General features: G+C 43.7%; 1 pseudogene; it reads left to right on the top strand.

Moving 5' to 3' along the window:
* Positions 1-1,273: 1,273 nt before the first annotated feature.
* On the top strand, positions 1,274-1,390 carry LOC126213012 (5S ribosomal RNA; annotated as a pseudogene).
* Positions 1,391-19,135: the final 17,745 nt, after the last annotated feature.

Here is a 19,135-nt window from a genome sequence, read left to right as displayed (position 1 = left end):
AGACATAGATTGGAATACATCCAGAAAATAAGTGAGGACGTAGGTTGCAAGTGCTACTCTGAGACGAAGACGTTGGCACAGGAGAGGAAATCGTGGCTCTGAGCTAAAGAGTAATAGTCGGAAACCTTGTATCTTCACCATCAGCACTTTACCGATAGTCGATAGCCTCTAGCAGACGCAAATGTGCTAACTGATCAATGGATCCGATGTGTCTGGATGGCAATTGAGAACTGGCAGCCCATTGTTTCTCAAGAGACAGCAATATTGAAAACTGGGATATGCAGCGAAGTCGATGTTCTGACTCATCTCAAAGGTATTCCATTGGGTTTACGTCAGCACTCTGAGCAGCCAGTCCATTTCAAGAACGTTATTGTCCACACACCACTGCCTCATAAACGCTACTTTATGACAGGGTGCCCTGCGACAATGATACAATCATCGTCACCGAATTGTTGCAGCATGGTTCTGTCTGGAGAAGGGATGGCTATTATGACAACAAAACGAGCTCATAAAGATAGCATCGCAGGCCACTTCTTTAACTAGATGCCCAGGTCAGTATGCAAGAGCCTGTACTCAGTGACCTGACGTAGTGGACGTCGCAGGACAGGACTTCTGAAAGGAGAAGTTGCGACACCCTCACAGTACCGCCAGGACTAAGAACTTACTAATATGACACGAGAAGTGGAACAATGATGTGATGGCTGTAATACGTTGCCACGTTGAACAGCATTTATAAATCTTTAACTTTTTCACAGTCGATGGAAGAAAGAATGGTGGTGTAACTCATTTAATGTTATAGCTCCTCCATTCAAGATGTTGCCTGTGGTTCACTTTCTTGCACAGACAGGTAATATGTGACGTGCTGGCTACGAAATGATTTACGCGAGACGCAGAATCTAGTTTTAAAACATTTATTACAATTTACTAGCATCACCTGACTCAGTCTTGAGACCACAAAATCTGTTACAAGTCTCCCGCGTGGCTTACACTGCTGATACTTATTTCAAGTTAGAATAAAGGAATTCGTCCAATACATTGTTATTTTCTGATCATCACAAATTAAATTTCTGATTAGTTGAATATCAAATGCTGATCCGTTTTCGTACAAACTGCCGTATGTGGTTATAATTTCATACAACTTCATTGGCTAAGTTGCGTAAATGTGACATGTTACTTGTATGAAAAATACTTTATGTAAAGATGTCAATTACTTTAATGTTATGTAAAAGTAGATGTTCCTAGCATATTTTAACTGTCATCTTGTCATATATCAGGCAACGGCCTTGCCACAATGGTAACACCGGTTCCCGTCAGATCACCGAAGTTAAGCGATGTCGGGCTGGGCTAGCATTGGATGGGTGACCATCCGGTCTGCCGAGCGCTGTTGGCATGCGGGGTGCACTCAGCCCTTGTAAGGCAAACTGAGGAGCTACTTGAAACTTCCTGCCAGATTAAAACTGTGTACCGGACCGAGACTCGAACTCGGGACCTTTGCCTTTCGCGGGCAAGTGCAGGTAGAGCACTTGCCCGCGAAAGGCAAAGGTCCCGAGTTCGAGTCTCGGCCCGGCACACAGTTTTAATCTGTCAGGAAGTTTCATATCAGCGCACACTCCGCTGCAGGGTGAAAATCTCATTCTGAGGAGCTACTTGATTGAGAGTTAGCGGCTCCGATCTCGGAAACTGACATACGGCCGGGAGAGCGGGTGCCCCTCCATATCCGCATCCAGTGACACCTGTGGGCTGAGGATGGCACACCGGCCGGTCGGTACAGTTGGGTCTTCATGGCCTGTTTGGGAGGAGTTTTTTGTCATATATCATTTTATACATTTATTGCTTTTGCACCAGTATTCGAAATTTATCAGCAACTGTGTTTGTTTGCACTACATGACAACTATGAAGATCTGAGTAATACAGTATTAACACAGATTTATTGAAATAACACGGTAGGTTGAGTAACTGCATCGCAAATTAGCTGTTTTATGTCAATGATGTTGATAAAAATCGTAGTAAACTTCATACATGAAGGGAGTTATGTGGGTACCGCAGTTTGCAGAAACATCTGGCATCAGTCTGTTTTAATGTATAGTCACATTCTGATACATTACAGTTGCTCAATGACTGGACCTCGCACCTTGGCTTAGAGGGAAAATCAAATAGCGTTTCAGAAAAGACAGTGGACCTGGCTAGCATATATACCATCAAATTTAGGCACACAGTCTGTCATCACCCGCCTCTAGCGGACGGGAGGGCCACACCAGTCCCCTTACAAAGAATCTGCAATCAACAGATTGCAGGCTACTGCCTGCACCAAGACTGGACACTACCGACTTGGCAAATTTCCACAAGTGGACCACCTGCTGGCAGAATGTCATCTGTCAAATATCATCTGTCACTGGCCGCCATACGAGAAGGTTTGGGGGGGGGGGGGAGGTTGATATTGGGTCATCCAGCTGTCCAGTTGTCATTGAAAGCGCAAACAGTGCTCTGGCTCTCGGCTATGGTACTGAAAATAAGAATCTTAAAGCTACGTATTTCTGCAACTTCGTGCGGCTGTGGAGAAAAATTAATATTATGTAAATAGCGGGCGAGTTTTCCGCTTCCGCTAATTTTTCATAAGTTACGAGGGGCGTTCAGAAAGTAAGCTCCGATCGGTCACGAAATGGAAACGACTATGAAAATCCGATAAAGCTTTGCACAGATGTGTTGGGTAGTGTCTCTAGTATAACCCCAGTTAGCATCACGTCGCTCTTCTCATTTCTGAGCTCGCAGTGAGTGCGTAAAGATGTCTAGAAAATAGTGTCTGCCGCCATGTACGAGGGCCTGGTGAGAAATTTCGCCTGAAGCTATGCAGCTAACATTACATAACTGTCGTGCTGTTTCGTCTTCAAGACAATTCTCAGCCGCATTCTGCAGGGGCAATGAAGATGCTCCTGCATCGTTTGCAAATGGAAATGTTAGATTACCCACAATACAGTCCGCAATTGTCTCCCCCTGAGTTTCATCTCTGGTCACATGAACCGCTGTCTTTGACGACAACATTTTGACACAGACAACGAGGTGTAGGCCAGCGTGGAGAATTGGCGGAAAGCACTGGCGGCTGCCTTCTATGATGAGGCTATTGAAAAGTTGGTACAACGCTATGACAAAAGTCTAAGTCAGAACGGCGACTACGTAGAGAAGTAGCTGAAAGGTGTAGCTAATTGTTACAAGTAAAACATTTCTGATGTTCACTGTGGTTTCAATTTGGCAATCAATCGGAGCTTACTTTCTGAACAGGCCTCGTAATATCGCCACGTAATGGCGTCGTTGGCTGCATCGGCCGCTGCGATTGTTGAACTGTAAATAAATTGAATGCAGGTTAATTCAAGGAAGGCGGACATTACAAATTAAAAGTGCACAATAATATTAAGTCAATGTATTATCTGTTTAACTCATACAAATATGCTTACATTTGCCAGCACTCGCAAGATGTCCGTCTACCCACAATCAAGACAAGAGAGGAAGTGAAGACGACTAAAAAATTAACAAAAGAGCGTATCTTGTCGTCTCTTTAGATCACTTTGTTATATTTCTTTGTATTGCATTTCTCGACAGAGAAATTATTGTTTTACGGGTACATGATAAAAATATATTATTCAATTTTTAAATGTCTCTTCTTTATAAATACTGTTTTTTTTAAAAAAGTCTTTTCGTAATATAGCACTGGGGACGCTATAAGGCGTAGCAGCTTCCTGCTCTCCACCATTGGCGGCTACCACCTCTCGGATCACCACCTCTGCTGCTGTGCTGTCAAGAGCAGCTCTCTGGAAACTGCCATCGCTTGAGAGAACATGTCCTGTGCCATCCCTCTATCCAGCTACTGCTGACTCGGGCATCCTTCACCATCATGGCCGCTTACATTGTGGAGACCATTGACTGCCTGCCCAGTTCCATCTCCATTGTTGTGGAGAAAAGAACTAATTCAACCATCATTATTTCCTTGCTGGTCTGCAGTACAACGCATTGCACCAATCTTCTGATCCACACTTTGGGTGGGGGGGGGGGGATGAACTGCCATACATTATTGCCTATCACATCTAGCTTCACCTTCCCCTGGCCTGTCTCTAGAGGTGGTGTAAGAGTTTTTTGTCTTCTACGAACAGCCGGAATGTGGACGTCGTCACCAGCTCCAACTCACCGTTTCGACAGTGTAATGTGTCGAGTGGACATTATTTTTCCTGTGTGCTGTTCACATGCAGGAGGATGGATGAGGAAACTGGCTGTCACGATGAAACTGTAGGCACAGGTTTTGAAAGTGAAGAAACCTGCGTACGTTTTTTAGTTCAGAGGGGATACTAGGGAAGATTATGCTGACATGTGGACAGCAAGATATATGCAGTGCAATCTGTTGGGCCACAGTGTGCATTGTGCACTTACAGCACCTGTTAAGTATTACATATCCTGCTGCTATCGTCATTTTGCCAAGCGGGGTAGTGAGTCAAGGTCTGTGATGATTAGATGCAACGGTCTGTTACTACTGACTGAGGCTACATTACTGATGTGTTTGTTTGCTCTATGCTGTATTTTATTTTTAATTTTTGTGGATAAAAATTCCAGAATAACAGAGTATTTCTGACTTGCAAGAGGCATTTCAATCTTTGGCACATCAAAAAGCTTTGTTACATCAAATAGAAGTCTTAAATTAAGCAACATGCAGATGCTGAGTGAATTAGCTGAAGTGAGGGAAGGTAAAGTTTCACCCAGTGTGACCGCACCTTTATTAGATTCAACTGCTGGTAGTCTGATTACTGCTATTTCGGGAAAGAGGAAGGAGGACGTATTGACAGTCAAAGGTGACCTGATAGCAGTCACAAGAATGGGTCTCATGACATAAAAACAATTGCAGATGGCTAAATTGTACTAAATGTGTGAAGCAATGACGTGAGACATATATCAAGAACTTGATAAATATGCACACATTCAAGTGGATTAACAAAGAGCTCATGCAGCACTGTAGGAAACAGTGTAATATGAGGTTCTTTCATGAGTAATTGAGTGAAATGTCAAAGTTGGAAAAAATTGGTGACGTTTTATTGATACGACAAGGAAGGTAAAAGCTGAGATCTATGAGTTGATGTAGAGTGATGAGGCAAAAGAAGTTACTCTTCAGAATGCAGAGATAGAGCAATGGATGCTTTTTTAAGGAGGCTTCCACCAAATATTTAGAGGAAGGTGTGTAAACTAGAAGGACGTGGCCTGGCCACGTCATCAGAGTAACCATGAAGTTATAAAAGGTGAATGTGGCGACAGGGATGCGAGACTGGAAGTGCATCTTCCCTACAGACGTTGCAGGTGCACGGGCCACATTCAGAAGGTGTGTCACAATATCACAAGCGCGAGGTGGTTGTGCACCGCAAATAAGATTGCAGGGAGAGAAAGCAGAACAGGCAAAGACATAAGAATCAGTCGTTAAAGACCTACAGTGACTCAAAATCCGATGGAGATCCCTCCCAGTAAATTTCAGTGCTATAAAAACGTTTGTGGACGTGGAGTGTGGCTTAATTGGTGTAAGAGCAAATGTTTTTAGACACAGGAGCTCAGACGTCTGTGGCGAGTCTGCAACTCTTAAGGTAGAGCCACTGGCGGATAACTGCAAACTAGATTCGTCACAAAAATGAAATAATCGTATCGCATTTCTGGCCGGGAGGCGCCATCCAGGGAAGTTCGGCCGCCGAGTGCATGTGTTATTGGTGTCGACACCACATTGGGTGACTCGCGTACCGGTCATGAAGACGAAATGATGAAGAGAACAGCACAACACCTAGTCCACGAGCGGAGAAAATCTCCAACACGGCCGGGAATCGAACCCGGGCCCGCTGCATGGTAGGCAAGCACGTAACCACTCAGGTAATCGGGCGGACAGATTTATCACAATTTTTACGTGGAGCAGCGTTGTACATCTACTTAAAGTAGATGGAAATTTAAAATTAGTGGTAAGTTTCTATGGGACCAAACTGCTGGAGTCACCGGTTCCTAGGCTTACGTAACACGTAATCTAAATTAAACTAACTTACGCTAAGGACAACACAAACATTCATGCCCGAGGGAGGACTCGAACCTCCGTTGGGGGGAGTCGCGCGAACCGTGGCAAGGCGTCCGAGACCACACGGCTACCCCGCGCGGTCAAAGTGGATGGGAAACATGTAGTTCATAAAAGTGCGGGTAGTTTTGGCGCCACCCTGAAGTGGGTTTAACAAAAGAACTGTTCACTGCCTGTCTGGACATTCTGGACGAGAACATTTTCGGCAGGTTAAGTGTGGACCTTAACAATTAGGAAACGGTCACTGTAGCTTCATTACGCGCAAATGTTGGGTATTTGGAAAGAAAAGACAGGATAGTCACAGAGAAGCCATTAACTGATCTCCCAGATTTATTTAATCCTCATGGACCATTGATGATAATATCCATAAGCAGCATAGGATTCCCAAAGAGCAGGAATCCCCTGTGTATCAGAAACCATACACAGTACTGCAAAATTTACAGCCAATAATGGAGGAGTTTATTAAACAACGATTTAATGATGGCATAATAGAAGAAGTTAATAGTCCGTGGGATGCTCCAGTCATCACTGTACCCGAATAGATTTCAGATAAAACAAGAGAGTAGAGGTGCTGTTGTGATTATCGCTATTTCAATGCTAAGGCAGTTATGGATTCATATCTGACACCAAATATTACAGAGAACCTGGACAACATGAGTTAGTTCAAATAATCTTCAGTGATAGATCACAAGAGTTGTTACCACCAATTAGAAATAATGCCAGAGGTACTACCAAAGACTGTGTTTGCAGTCCCTTGGAATCTTTACCAATATCGGCGAATGCTGTTTGATTTAAAAATGCTCCCGCCACATTTAAACAATTGCTAGATGGAGTGTTAACAGATTTGAAACCTTGTTAATGCAGCGTATACTTGGACGAAAGTACTGCCGGCCGCGGTGGTCTCGCGGTTCTAGGCGCTCAGTCCGGGACCGCGCGACTGCTACGGTCGCAGGTTCGAATCCTGCCTCGGGCATGGATGTGTGTGATGTCCTTAGGTTAGTTAGGTTTAAGTAGTTCTAAGTTCTAGGGGACTGCTGACCACCGATGTTAAGTCCCATAGTGCTCAGAGCCATTTGAACCATTTGAACGAAAGTACTGTGTTGTTGAAGGATGTGATGGAACGCGGAAAGCAGTCGAAAAAAAAATTCAAAAGGTTGTGTTCCGCATCCCCGACATTAAGTATTGAGGAGTTCCATTCTGTAAACATAAATTAACTGCCTGGTACATGTGATTAGCCAGGAAGGTGTAAAAACTGATCTGAGACTGGTGCATGGAGTGCCTAGTTTCCTGCCACTGAAGATCACCAGTACCACCTCGTACAACGGCTACAGTTAACCATCCGTTACCATGCGTAAACGAATCATTAATGTCAATACTGAAGTTAAGTCTACATCCACGAAAGACACACGGTCCGTCGACAAGTGCGGTGGCAGCAATATTCTTCACAGTATTCTTCTTCTTGTCAGCAGCTGATGTTGTGAATTCAATGTTTTCAATTGTTTTGTAGATTGTAAGACGAGAACGTCGACGGCACCTTCTGTAAGGCACAGTCAGTTTCAGGCTTTGATATTTACTATAGAAAATTTGTGATGAAATGTGTGGATATGCATGAACACTAACACAGATGTTGGAGGAGCTGATAAAGTTCCAGTGGATGGTTTAACATAAAGCTGCGTTTGAGAAGTTGAAGGAGGCACTACCAAATAGGAAATAACAGTGCATGTGTTATTAAGGAGTAAGATACAATGTTCCTTCGGGCATGCATTCCTGTCCAAAGAACCAGGTACTGCAGAAACTACAGCTGCCAGAAAATACAGAAAATGTGTTCGCAGTTGTAAATAAGAACCACCATTGGCTATATATTGGAATGTAACAATGTAAATTTGTGCTTATCAGGGACTCGGACCCACATTTCTCACTTAACATGAGTGGTCACCTTAACCGCTTAAGCTATCGATGCACGAACAAACCCAAACTTCCATGTGTCGCCGTCCATATGTCACACCTTGCTCTCATACGTCATGTGTGTTCCCTTTCAGGAAGGAGTTATTTATTGAGAGTCGAGGGTATTGGTGAATAACTACGAGATACACTGCAATTTTCCTTCAGACATGCAGACAGCTTGCGCTAACAACTACTGAACCCTGGTCGACTGAACTCGTACTACAGCAGAGATAGCCGCAACTTATAAGTGTTAGCAGTTGTTGAGACGTCGGTGGGACTTGGGGAAGGCAGGAAAAGGTGTGGACGGGGCCTAATCAGTTACCGTTGGTTGCACAGTAAACACGTACAGTTCATTTAAGGAAATAACTTTTTTTAAAACAATCATTTAAAAAATGACTGTAACACAGGCTACACTGACGGCTGAAGGCCTTATTAAGAAGAATTCAAATTATTTGTCGGCTGAAGGCCACAAGCAATAGGAATAATTTAAAGAAAATATTATTTTTAAACAATTGGCACAATCAGACCAAATAAAGAAGGGAGTGATCCACAGACAGTGCTCCAAGGATCGACCTGAGAAGAAGTCCCTACAGCTGCGTAAGCAGTGAGACAGGCAGCCAAGAGTTATCCTCACTTAACACGTTGGCAACTCAAACTAGGGACAACTTAACCGCCGACCAGCACACTCGCAATGTCCACCTAAGATGCGATAACTAGTACCACGATAGAATAGCAGTTAACATCATCAAATGACAAACATTTAATTACAAAACTTAGCTACACGTAATCCTAGTGCGCAGACAAGGTTAAGACCAAACTGCCTACTCAAAATCTGACTAGATGCACATGGAACCGCAAAAGACAATTCCACAAACAAGTCAAACAATGCTAAACCAGTCCCTATACAACAACAAGACTAATTGCACGTAGACGTGAACGCTAAGAACACAGAAACGGTCGAAAGACCAGATACACGTCGTCCACTGAGACGACCGTCCGAACGACCAACCATCGGTCGTTGCAAATCAAGTCAGGCAAGGGAAATGTCGGAGTATAAAACCGCCAACTGACAGCTTGATGGCATGAGGTCACTTCGACGGACGGACACACACACACACACAAGTGAAAGTTGCACTACTCGAATATAACGATCCATTCAACTTAAACTCGCTGATTCCAGACCTCAACGTGGTCGTGTACTCTCGCGACCACATCCTTCCATCGGTCAGTGCATATATCGCCAGCTCCCTCGGTTAGTACTGGCGCTGTCGGATCTCACTGGTGCTTCGTCCCAACTGAACTGTTACACACGACGACCCGAAATACTCAAGGTCGCTCCAAAGACTCGCTATCGACAAATGCCGCTGCTGCCACTCAAGGACAGACAAAGCGAGCAAACGTACTGGTGCCAGTGAATGGACTAAGAAAACGAGAGGTCACAGTCCGAATACACGACGCCAACCTGTGAACGGCACAAACACGAACCGGAGCAAGGCTCAGTTGTATTCAGTTGTTTTTTGTTTGTGTGTTTTTGTGAGGAATATTGTTGATTTTCCTTTGTCATTGCACTTGTTTGTTTTGCTGTTAGTAAGTGAGAGGGTGGGCATATCGTGGCGTGGGTACAGTAGGGAACGAATGTACTCGAGATAGGTGGTCGAGACGGATACACAGGCGTGCGAAGTGCAGTTGTCTTAGGAAAAGCGGCAGCGGGAGAATGTCCTAGCGCTGTACCCTTACTTCCAAAGCGTCAGTCTGCGTTCAGGCTAGGTGTTGTCGTCAGTTGCTATGACAGGGATCCATCTAATACGATGGCGACGTTCGAACTATGAAATAATAGTTTACTGGCTAACGGCATAATTCGTGACATTGCAAGGATCGCTTTCCGTCCCCCAACGACTACCACCACAATCGTGAAATGTGAATAGCTGTAGTTATACAGAACCTAACTAACTTAAACAACACCTTCGAACCGACCTTCTCCATTCACTGAGCAAACTGATCACAACACAAAAAGAACACATTACTGCAGACAAGCTGCAACTACATGTACAGCAATACCGTAACCAATGGTGCTGTAAGGTAATGACAATAAGAGTCTCGGTTTCTGGTATTCTCGTGGTTCAAACACTACATGGTACGACCTGTATCCACCTTTGGAAGAAAATTGCCTGACCACTGGAGCTCCCAGTGCCTCAGTTCTCAGAAAACTCAGTTAATATTAAAAATAGTAATTAATTTTATAAGAAGCAAGTGAACACTGTGGTTCACGCTGAATTAGATTAAATACATGCCAAACTATGAGAAATGGAGTAAGAGTTTTCCAGAAATGTAAATGGTCGACGGTATGGTGAACCGGATATCCCTAAAGGGAGAGGAGTATTACACCATGGTTTCATTTGGCGTAGCAAACGACTGTTGAAACGAACTCAGCAAAACGAAGCTGTAAGGAGGGCATCACAAGCCATTTCTGTAGCTATGTGCCCTGGCGCAAGAACACCCATTTAATATGCAAGAACCAGCACTCAGAAAGCTGACATACATCTCGACATGGCTTTTGGAAGGAGAAGTTGCGACGCCCTTACATGGTCTCTCAATGACCGGGCTTCGAACTTTGTCTTAGAGTGCAAAACTGCTATTGTTTCAGAAACGGAAATGGACCTGACTAGCAAGAGTGACAGATTTAGACAGTCGTAGACGTCAACAGCTGCTAGCTGAGATCCGACTACGCCAGTCAATGTACCGAGATGAATCAGCAAGCTGCCATCGCCAGACTTTTGTCTTCAATATGCTACGGACTTGGTGTCTTTCCACCGTCGGACTGCCTCCTTGCTAACTGTCATACGTTGTTGGCCACCTTCCTGGCGGACTGTGTTTTGAGTCTGGGCGATCTAGCTGCCTAGCCACCACCGCCTTGAGCGGCCATACGCTGCCACTCTTCAGCAACAGCGTGGGCACATGCCATTATTATCAGTAATACTGGAGGCTATAGTTTGATCCTCCTGCTTCACACCCGCTGCAAAAGCAGGCCAGTAGATGTGCCCACTTCCTGCCCTCCATCACTGGCTGTCTGCCACTATCCGGTGTCATCACCTCTGCTATTGTGCTGACTGCACCAGCTCGCCAGCAGTCGATATCGGGGAGCTACTCCTGATTCCAGCACGCTTCAGCAACCATAGCTTCCTAAGTCATCGAGGTGACTGACTGATTCTCCAGCTGCAACTCCACTACTGTATTTGATGGTTGCCACCTGACATCTGTCAGCACTCCACTGCAGCTACACCCTGGGAGGCAATCTGCCATACAACCTGAACAATGGCAGCCAGTGTAAGCTGCCGTCATAGAGAGTGCACAGCCGAGCCCCAACAGAACTCGTCATCTACCATACTCAGTACACAAGTCTGTAAAATATGTACCTAGCCTTATGCATTTAGAGTTTTCTTAAGCGCAGTAAAAGGACCACATTCTAAAGACAGAAAACACCCCCATACTCTAATACTACATCCTCTAATTTTCAGTGATAGAACTACACTACGATAGGTAAAGTCTTCCAGACATTCGCCAAAGCCAAACTTTCATCATACTATCACCGGGAAATGTGTGATTCTTTACTCTAAATTACTCGGTCCACAGTGCAGTGACGTCCTTTTTACACTACCTATAGCGTCGCTTAGCATTGATTACAGTAATGTGTAGCTTATGAGAAGCTCGGTCATTGTACCTCACTCTTTCTAACTCTAAGTCATTGTGCTAGCTGGATTGCTGGTAACACTTTGTGGCTCACGAATGGTTCCTTCCACTGATTTTATGCGACTTCTTACAACCACCCTCTGAAATGCTCTACGATTCCTGTCCTTCAGTACATGGGGTCTGCCTGATACTGGTTAAGCTATGCTTGTTTCTTGCTGTTTCCACTTCACCATCTATTCTCCAACAGTCGACAGACAGTTTTGCAAGGGATATCCCTGGAGGATTCGTTACTATGGTGACGTCTGATGACTAATCCACATTCGAAGTCAGTGAGCTCTCCCGACCGACCCATTCTGTTGTCACTGCTACTGTACTGGCATTAAAGTACTCCTCGCTTTCTTTTATTATGGTGGGTCTGCCTCTCGTGACATCTGGTGATCAATTTCGCATTACATATGGAACTGGGTACTTTTGATCAGATACTGTTGAGACCTGGTACCAAGGAAGGCAGGAATTGGTTGCGATTGTGGACGGGGACGTAATCAATTACTGTTGATTAGTTTATTTTTCAATCATATACTCTTTATTGTGAAACAACAACAAATAAAAGGTGACAATTAATTAGTAAGTGTTGCATGGCTGAAGGCCTTAATGACAACAAATTCAAACTGTTTCTTGTCTGAAGGCCCCAATAGTAATAATTTAAAAACTGTTTCAAGGCTGAAGGCCTGAATATCAATCTCTTAACCACCAGTTAACTTCTTCAACTTACACTTACAGTTATTAAAATATTTTTAAAGAACAATCATCAAAATCTCACTGCTAGAGTAAAATTGTCTAATTAAAATTTTAAGACAAGTAACACTCACAGCTGAAGGCCTTAATGACAACAAATTCAACTATTTCTCGACTGAAGGCCCCAACAGTAATAATTTAAAAACTGTTTCACGGCTGAAGGCCTGAATAGCAATCTGTTAAGAACCAGTTAAACATATTCAAACTTGAAAGTACAGTCATTAGAATATTTAAAAAAAGAGAACATCAAATATGACCAAAGCAAGAACGGGCGGGGGGGGGGGGGGGGGGGGGGATGCGCAGACGTTGCTCCAAGGATCGACCTGGGAAAGTCCCTTTAAAACTTCGCAAACGATGAGACGGGCAGCCAAGAGTTGCATTCACTTCAACAAATGGTAACTCAGATTAGTGGCAGCTTAAACGCATGACCAGTAATCATTTGCCGAATCTACCTAACATGCGATGACCAATGCAATAATGGAATAACACACAAAAGCTGGAACCAGCAGTCAGCACTCTGTCTTCAGACTCCGGTGTTTAGAGCATCCAGAAGCAGAAAGGAACCACTACTACCAGAGTAGTAAAAAAATAAAAAAACACCACCCAGGCCACAAATCGAGGAAGCTGTCGAACTACATGCCTTACCGGACAGCAACAGCAAGGCAAGGAAAAGTACACTGCCGTAACATACACCAAGCTCCAGGGTAGGTAACTGGGGCGTTAGTGGTCACTAGGCAGGAAAGATACCACTGGTTGAACTTCACAAATAATAACATATAGAATGCAACAATTAATAATAATAAGTGGAGGAAGGCTAATTAGGTTCTCCTTCCCCAAATGCTCCACTTGCTGCTCTTCGTCTCGGCGACACTGCGACCTGCAACACGCAAGCAAATGGCGAGATCTCACAATGGTGGATGTTTCACTAGTTGAATTAATGCCGAATCAAAGTTCTTGGGTCCAGCTGACAACGAGGTTGTACCCCTCGTGACAGTCCTTCCATCCGGCAGTGCATGCGTGCCGCCAGTGCTCCCGGCGTGTTCTCGCGCTGTGCAGACCTGGCTGCTCGTCCGTCCCCAACCGACCTGCCGACTCACGCGACACGGAAACACCACAACGTCGCCCCAAAGATAGTACCACTGTTACTAGATATCGATAACCGCCGCTGCTTCCGCTAGAGGACAGACAACGCTTGCAAACGGAGTGGTGCCAATGGACACATTAAGAAGACGGCAACCGTAACTATACCAGCTAAACGATGCCAACCTAACAACGGCACCCACGCGAGCTGCAGCATGGCTCAACTGTACTTCCAGTAACGTTTGTTATACACTCATGCTAGATATTAGTGCTGTGTGGGAGAGGGATAGAAGAAGAGAGAGAGAGAGAGAGAGAGAGAGAGAGAGAGAGAGATTGACGGGTGGAGGCATCGCTTCTGCTATCGTGTGCGTAATTTGCATATCACGTGGTAAAAATTTCGGACCCTAAGTTAGCCACGACGTGCGATATCTGCTCATTTGATCGTGGTGCTTGCGGCGCACTTCTACTGACATTAGCCTCGTATTCGAGAAGGTGGAGTTTGCTAGGTCCTGCCATCCTGATCTGGTTTCCAGTGGTTTTCCTAAATCACTCCAGCTATCATATCCTCGTAGTCCTGTCCTTGTGTATGTGTGTTTTGAGTTCTTTGTTTGCGTTGTATTATGATCACAAGTCGTACATCATTGGGAGATGATCGCCGGATGAATCAATAAATACATGTTACCACCACAGTGGCTGCCAGTCAGCTATCGTGGATGGCAGCAATCGCTGTCGGCTATCACTGATGCAGCAGCGGAGAGACGGGCCCAGTGCAGCGAAACATACGCCAGTCTAGCGGTGAATATCAACTGGTGGGCACTCATACCGTCCAAAACTCCTCTTCACTAGCGGGTACAGAAACCACCGATGCGAACATGTACTTCTGCTAAATGCGCTTCGCATAACAGAGATTAACTGTGGCGCAGTAAAATCTTTATTGTAGGCTCGAAAGACTAAAAGAGAAGTTTGAACTGATGAATTACAGTACATATTAGTACATGCCAATGACAGCTATACGCATGTCGGGAACCACATGATGTGACGCACCTTACTTCTCAAACAGAACATTCACGAAGGTGGCGAAGTTACCCCACAAGTGGAATGTTTTCGAAGGATGAAGTGGATCCCTCATCTGTCTGCCCTGGTCTATCGCCGTGGAAAGTGTAGGAACGTAATGTAGGTTTATGTGCTGTTCTATAGACCTCACAGATAATCTGTGTTGTGGATTGGCAAGACAGCCAACCCACTATAAGGAAGCCGAAAGGCACGCGTTTAAACTCACGCAGGCTGGCGTGAGGTCTGGAACAGGACAAGGAATTGAGACTAGCAAAAAACGTACGGTCTTCTGGAATACTTAACTTTAATCCATAGTTGAACATCGCTCTTGACGGTACATGTTTAACAGCATCAATAGTAACTGGTAATGGCGCCTTGCTAGGTCGTAGCAAATGACGTAGCTGAAGGCTATGCTAACTATGGTCTCGGCAAATGAGAGCGTAATTTGTCAGTGAACCATCGCTAGCAAAGTCGGCTGTACAACTGGGGCGAGTGCTAGGAAGTCTCTCTAGACCTGCCGTGTGGCGGCGCTCGGTCTGCAATCACTGATAGTGGCGACACGCGGGTCCGACGTATACTAAAGGACCGCGGCCGATTTAAAGGCTACCACCTAACAAGTGTGGTGTCTGGCGGTGACACCACAATCTGTATCTTCAGCATGACGGTGCACAACCCCATCATTCCCAAATTAAAACAGAACAGTTTGGGAAATATTTCACGTGCATGAGTGTACATCAGTTGCTCTTTTCCTCACTCCACTCCTAGGTCCAAATGGGAAAATCTAGGTCATAAGCAACATTTAGGACCCAGTACGGACTAAATTCTGTGAGTCGCTGGAGTTGGTTGTACAGTCAGGGATAAATTATTTCCTTAATACCACAACAATATTGCCGCTGTTATCATAAGTAGTGCTTTCCACGCACTTTTAGGTACTTGTCTCTGATTCATTTACTCGTACGAGTAAAATCGATGTATTATTTCATTCCATATACGATCAAAACCGTCTAGAGACGAACTTGCAATTTCATTTGTATAAATTCATGTTCTGTAGTCTTGTTTACGATCATGTATTACACGGTATTTACCAAAGACGATTCAGTGGAAGTTACAGGATGATTTCAGGGAATTTCACGTGCTTGGGGCTAGATTCATTAGATTCACTCGATGGTAATAAGGTGCAGACGTTCATGAAAACAATTTGTACTACTGCATGCTTGGCAAACTGGTATCGGCCCCTTCTCCACTTGAAAATAATCCAACTGGTTCTGATGCAATTTGGTTATAGTTAAGGTTGCATCTTGATTTAATTAAGGTTTATTACAGTTATCAAAATAATACAATTGCATTTGAAAGCGGAATTCGCAAATGAATTATAAATAAAACATAAAGAACGCCAGCTGCAGGAATGTAAATGATTTGTGTTATAAAGATTTATTTTCACAGAGTGCTGCGTTTAAAACACAGTTACCGAATTCCAGTTACCTTTTACAAAATACAAAAAATTAATATCCTTCCATCATTACTACTAAAATAACGAAATAATATCTTCATTATAAGTCTAAATATATGGCTGTCCCCTGTCATATCATTCCAAATCATAAATCATGCTGCTGCCAATTACGAACAAGACCTCGATGCTGCTCTCGCTGGTAAAACTGCTGCTAATTTCGTTCACAACTTCCAGCTGCGTCATAACTACTTCTTGAAATGTGGTATCAGTCCCAAAATATTCCGCAACATTCGTTTGTGCAGATGCTTCGTCACTTTGATCTCCACTTTCTATGGTTCTGTGGGACGTGAGCCACATACTGTGCTCGTCTGCGTCTGTTGTTAGCGACACATGCTCCTTTTCTTGTTGCTAGTTATCTTTCACAAGTCATTTCAAGTGAAAAATTATAATGCAAAGACCGCACACAATTCTTTTGATCGTTCCTTCTCTTGCACACATTTGTGATCAGGCTCTCCTCGGATTTCCCTCTATCTGTCAGAATCTTTTCGCAGCTCAAAAATTGGGGTATAGTTCCGGTTCAGTTTTGAATATAGAGCTAAAACATGTTATCTCACAGCATCATTTCTTAATAAATTTCTTGGCTGGCCCTTTAGGTAAAGCTCTCTTTCTCTATACACTGTCGAACTACCTACGGATTCTAGCCTGACGCCCACTCTCCACTAGAATTTTGTCCTGCCGATACTCATCTCGATTACTGACTTCCAGAATCATTAACTGCGATCATTCTTTATTCTGATGTTATATCCAACCAACTGAACAAACGATATTCTTCGTAATTTTCCCAAAAATAAGGCAGTAACAAAATCAACACAACGTTTGACAGAGGATGGAGAATGACCAAAAATAGCAATATTACAACTGAAATAATCACTTGAAATCTCACGCAGTTTCGATAATCAATAGTTCAGGGCTTCTAAATATGGTTTCATAATCATAATTACATTTAATATGGACATTTAATAATAAATATTGGCTCAAATTGGGCTTCAGTCTATGGCAGTGGAATTTGGCTACGGTTACAGAACCACGTTGTCGTTAAGTACAAGTAATCACAGTTCTTAAACAAAATATAATTGCACTTAACTGCGGCTTTTAAAGATTAATAACAAATAAAGGATTAGTTGCAGGAATGTAAATGCATTGGGTTAGCATCATTTCATCTCACAATATTGTGTTTGTATCACGACTATCGAATTCCAGTTACCCTTTAAAAAAATGCATTTAGAAAACATCTTTCAGTCACTGCTTTCGATATTATACAATAATGAAATGCCCAGTAATGAAAATCTCCCAGCATCATATACTCTTTTTACTCTGAGACAAAAGCAACACTGGTGGAGGGGCTAATACCGGAGTGTTCAAGTATGTATCCTTACAAGCGATGACCGGTCTTTAAGCTAGATGCACGCATCAGTGCGATATTACGTCGGGCAGCAGGTGACGCTGTGTGGAGACGTAGGTGCTGTGTGTTAGCTGAGCTGACCGCGCAGGCTCTAGAAGGCCTTTGGCGTTAGCAAGCCGTGAAGAGACTCCTGAGGTCTGTCACTGCGGTCTCTAGAGAAGGCTTTAGTGATCACCGAGCAGTATCGATGTATATAAAAGACATCATATTTACGTCGCTGACTAACACTTTCTTTATTTCACGATTGCAGTTTTGGCCTTAGGCCATTATCAAGTGCAGATTTTTGTGGCTTTACGCCATGTCAACTTAAAATGTACGTTTCGTTGAGGCTAGTATCGAAGTCTCCACTGTGATGCATACCAATGTAGTGTCACACTAGTATGATCATTCTCCTAGCTTCTTCCAAGTTTTCCATCGGCATGCTAATGTATCTATATAGTCAGCTCTGGTCCTTCTTTTCGCCAATCGATTATAGAACAACTTTTATAGCTGTTGTCCTTTTGTCCTGCTCGATACGAGAGTTTTTCTCAGGAAACATTCCTTAGGTATTTGGAAAATACTGTAATACTCACATGAAAGTATCAGTCGATAAATGTTGTCTTAATCACAGTTCCTTACTGTACCGAGACACAGCTGAAGGGTATCAGCGGCAAAAATATAAGGAGTGAAACAAGCAAGTAATCCTAATAGACCTAGGTCCGGAAATCAATGATTTACATAAGTGCTGTCATGCCAGTGTTACAACACTGTTAATGTCTAAGGATATGATGAAAGGAAGTGTATGAGGTACGTGGTGTACTAGCACACTTTCATGTGTATGATCGGGAATTCTTAGCACCAATCTACGACAAACGTATCGGTCGTGGCTCAACAATACCATGGCTTGCGCGTGTCCCGCGACTTGAATGCGTTGGATTCTTTTTTGTGTATGTGGGGAGGATACCAAAAATCATTGTCTATTCCAACCCTGTCGATAGTGTAAAATCCCATTGACAGTGTCTATGAGCTTTGGGAATGCAATCCGGATGGCTGTCAGTTCATTCGGAACATGCCTGGGTTGTCTGAACATGTACGGGCAGTGATAAAGTAACGTACTGAAACCGCCTTAAAACGAGCGGTGGCCATGTGGAACGCGTGTGATAATGTGTCCGTCCTAAACTGCACATCTGCAGTTTGAATCCTCAGGAACACAGTTTTAAGGTGTTCATCTACTCAGGTGTAATACATCATATAGGAAAACCATTTTTTTCCACACCCAAGTTTTTTAGGATTATTTGCTCGTTTCATTGTCCTCTACTCACCCTTTTCATTTGTGCATCATTAGATCTACCATTAAAATTATTGTTCCTTTCTCAAGGAACATGGTTCGTTGTTCCAGTAGAATTGTCTGATGAAAGATTACATAAAAAAGGAAACTTGTCGTACAGGTGATTAAACTGTTGCACAAACTGCCGTCCCTTGACCTCTATTTTCTACATAAAATACACTAAGTCACAAAAGTCATGGGATACCTCGTAATATCGTATCGGAGATTCTTTTTCCTGTCTTAGTGCTACAGCTTGACTCAACAAGTCGTTCGAAGTTC

Source organism: Schistocerca nitens, chromosome 1, assembly GCF_023898315.1.
Source record: "Schistocerca nitens isolate TAMUIC-IGC-003100 chromosome 1, iqSchNite1.1, whole genome shotgun sequence".
NCBI classification, from domain to species: Eukaryota; Metazoa; Arthropoda; class Insecta; order Orthoptera; family Acrididae; genus Schistocerca; species Schistocerca nitens.
This window is presented reverse-complemented; position numbering and strand designations above follow the sequence as displayed.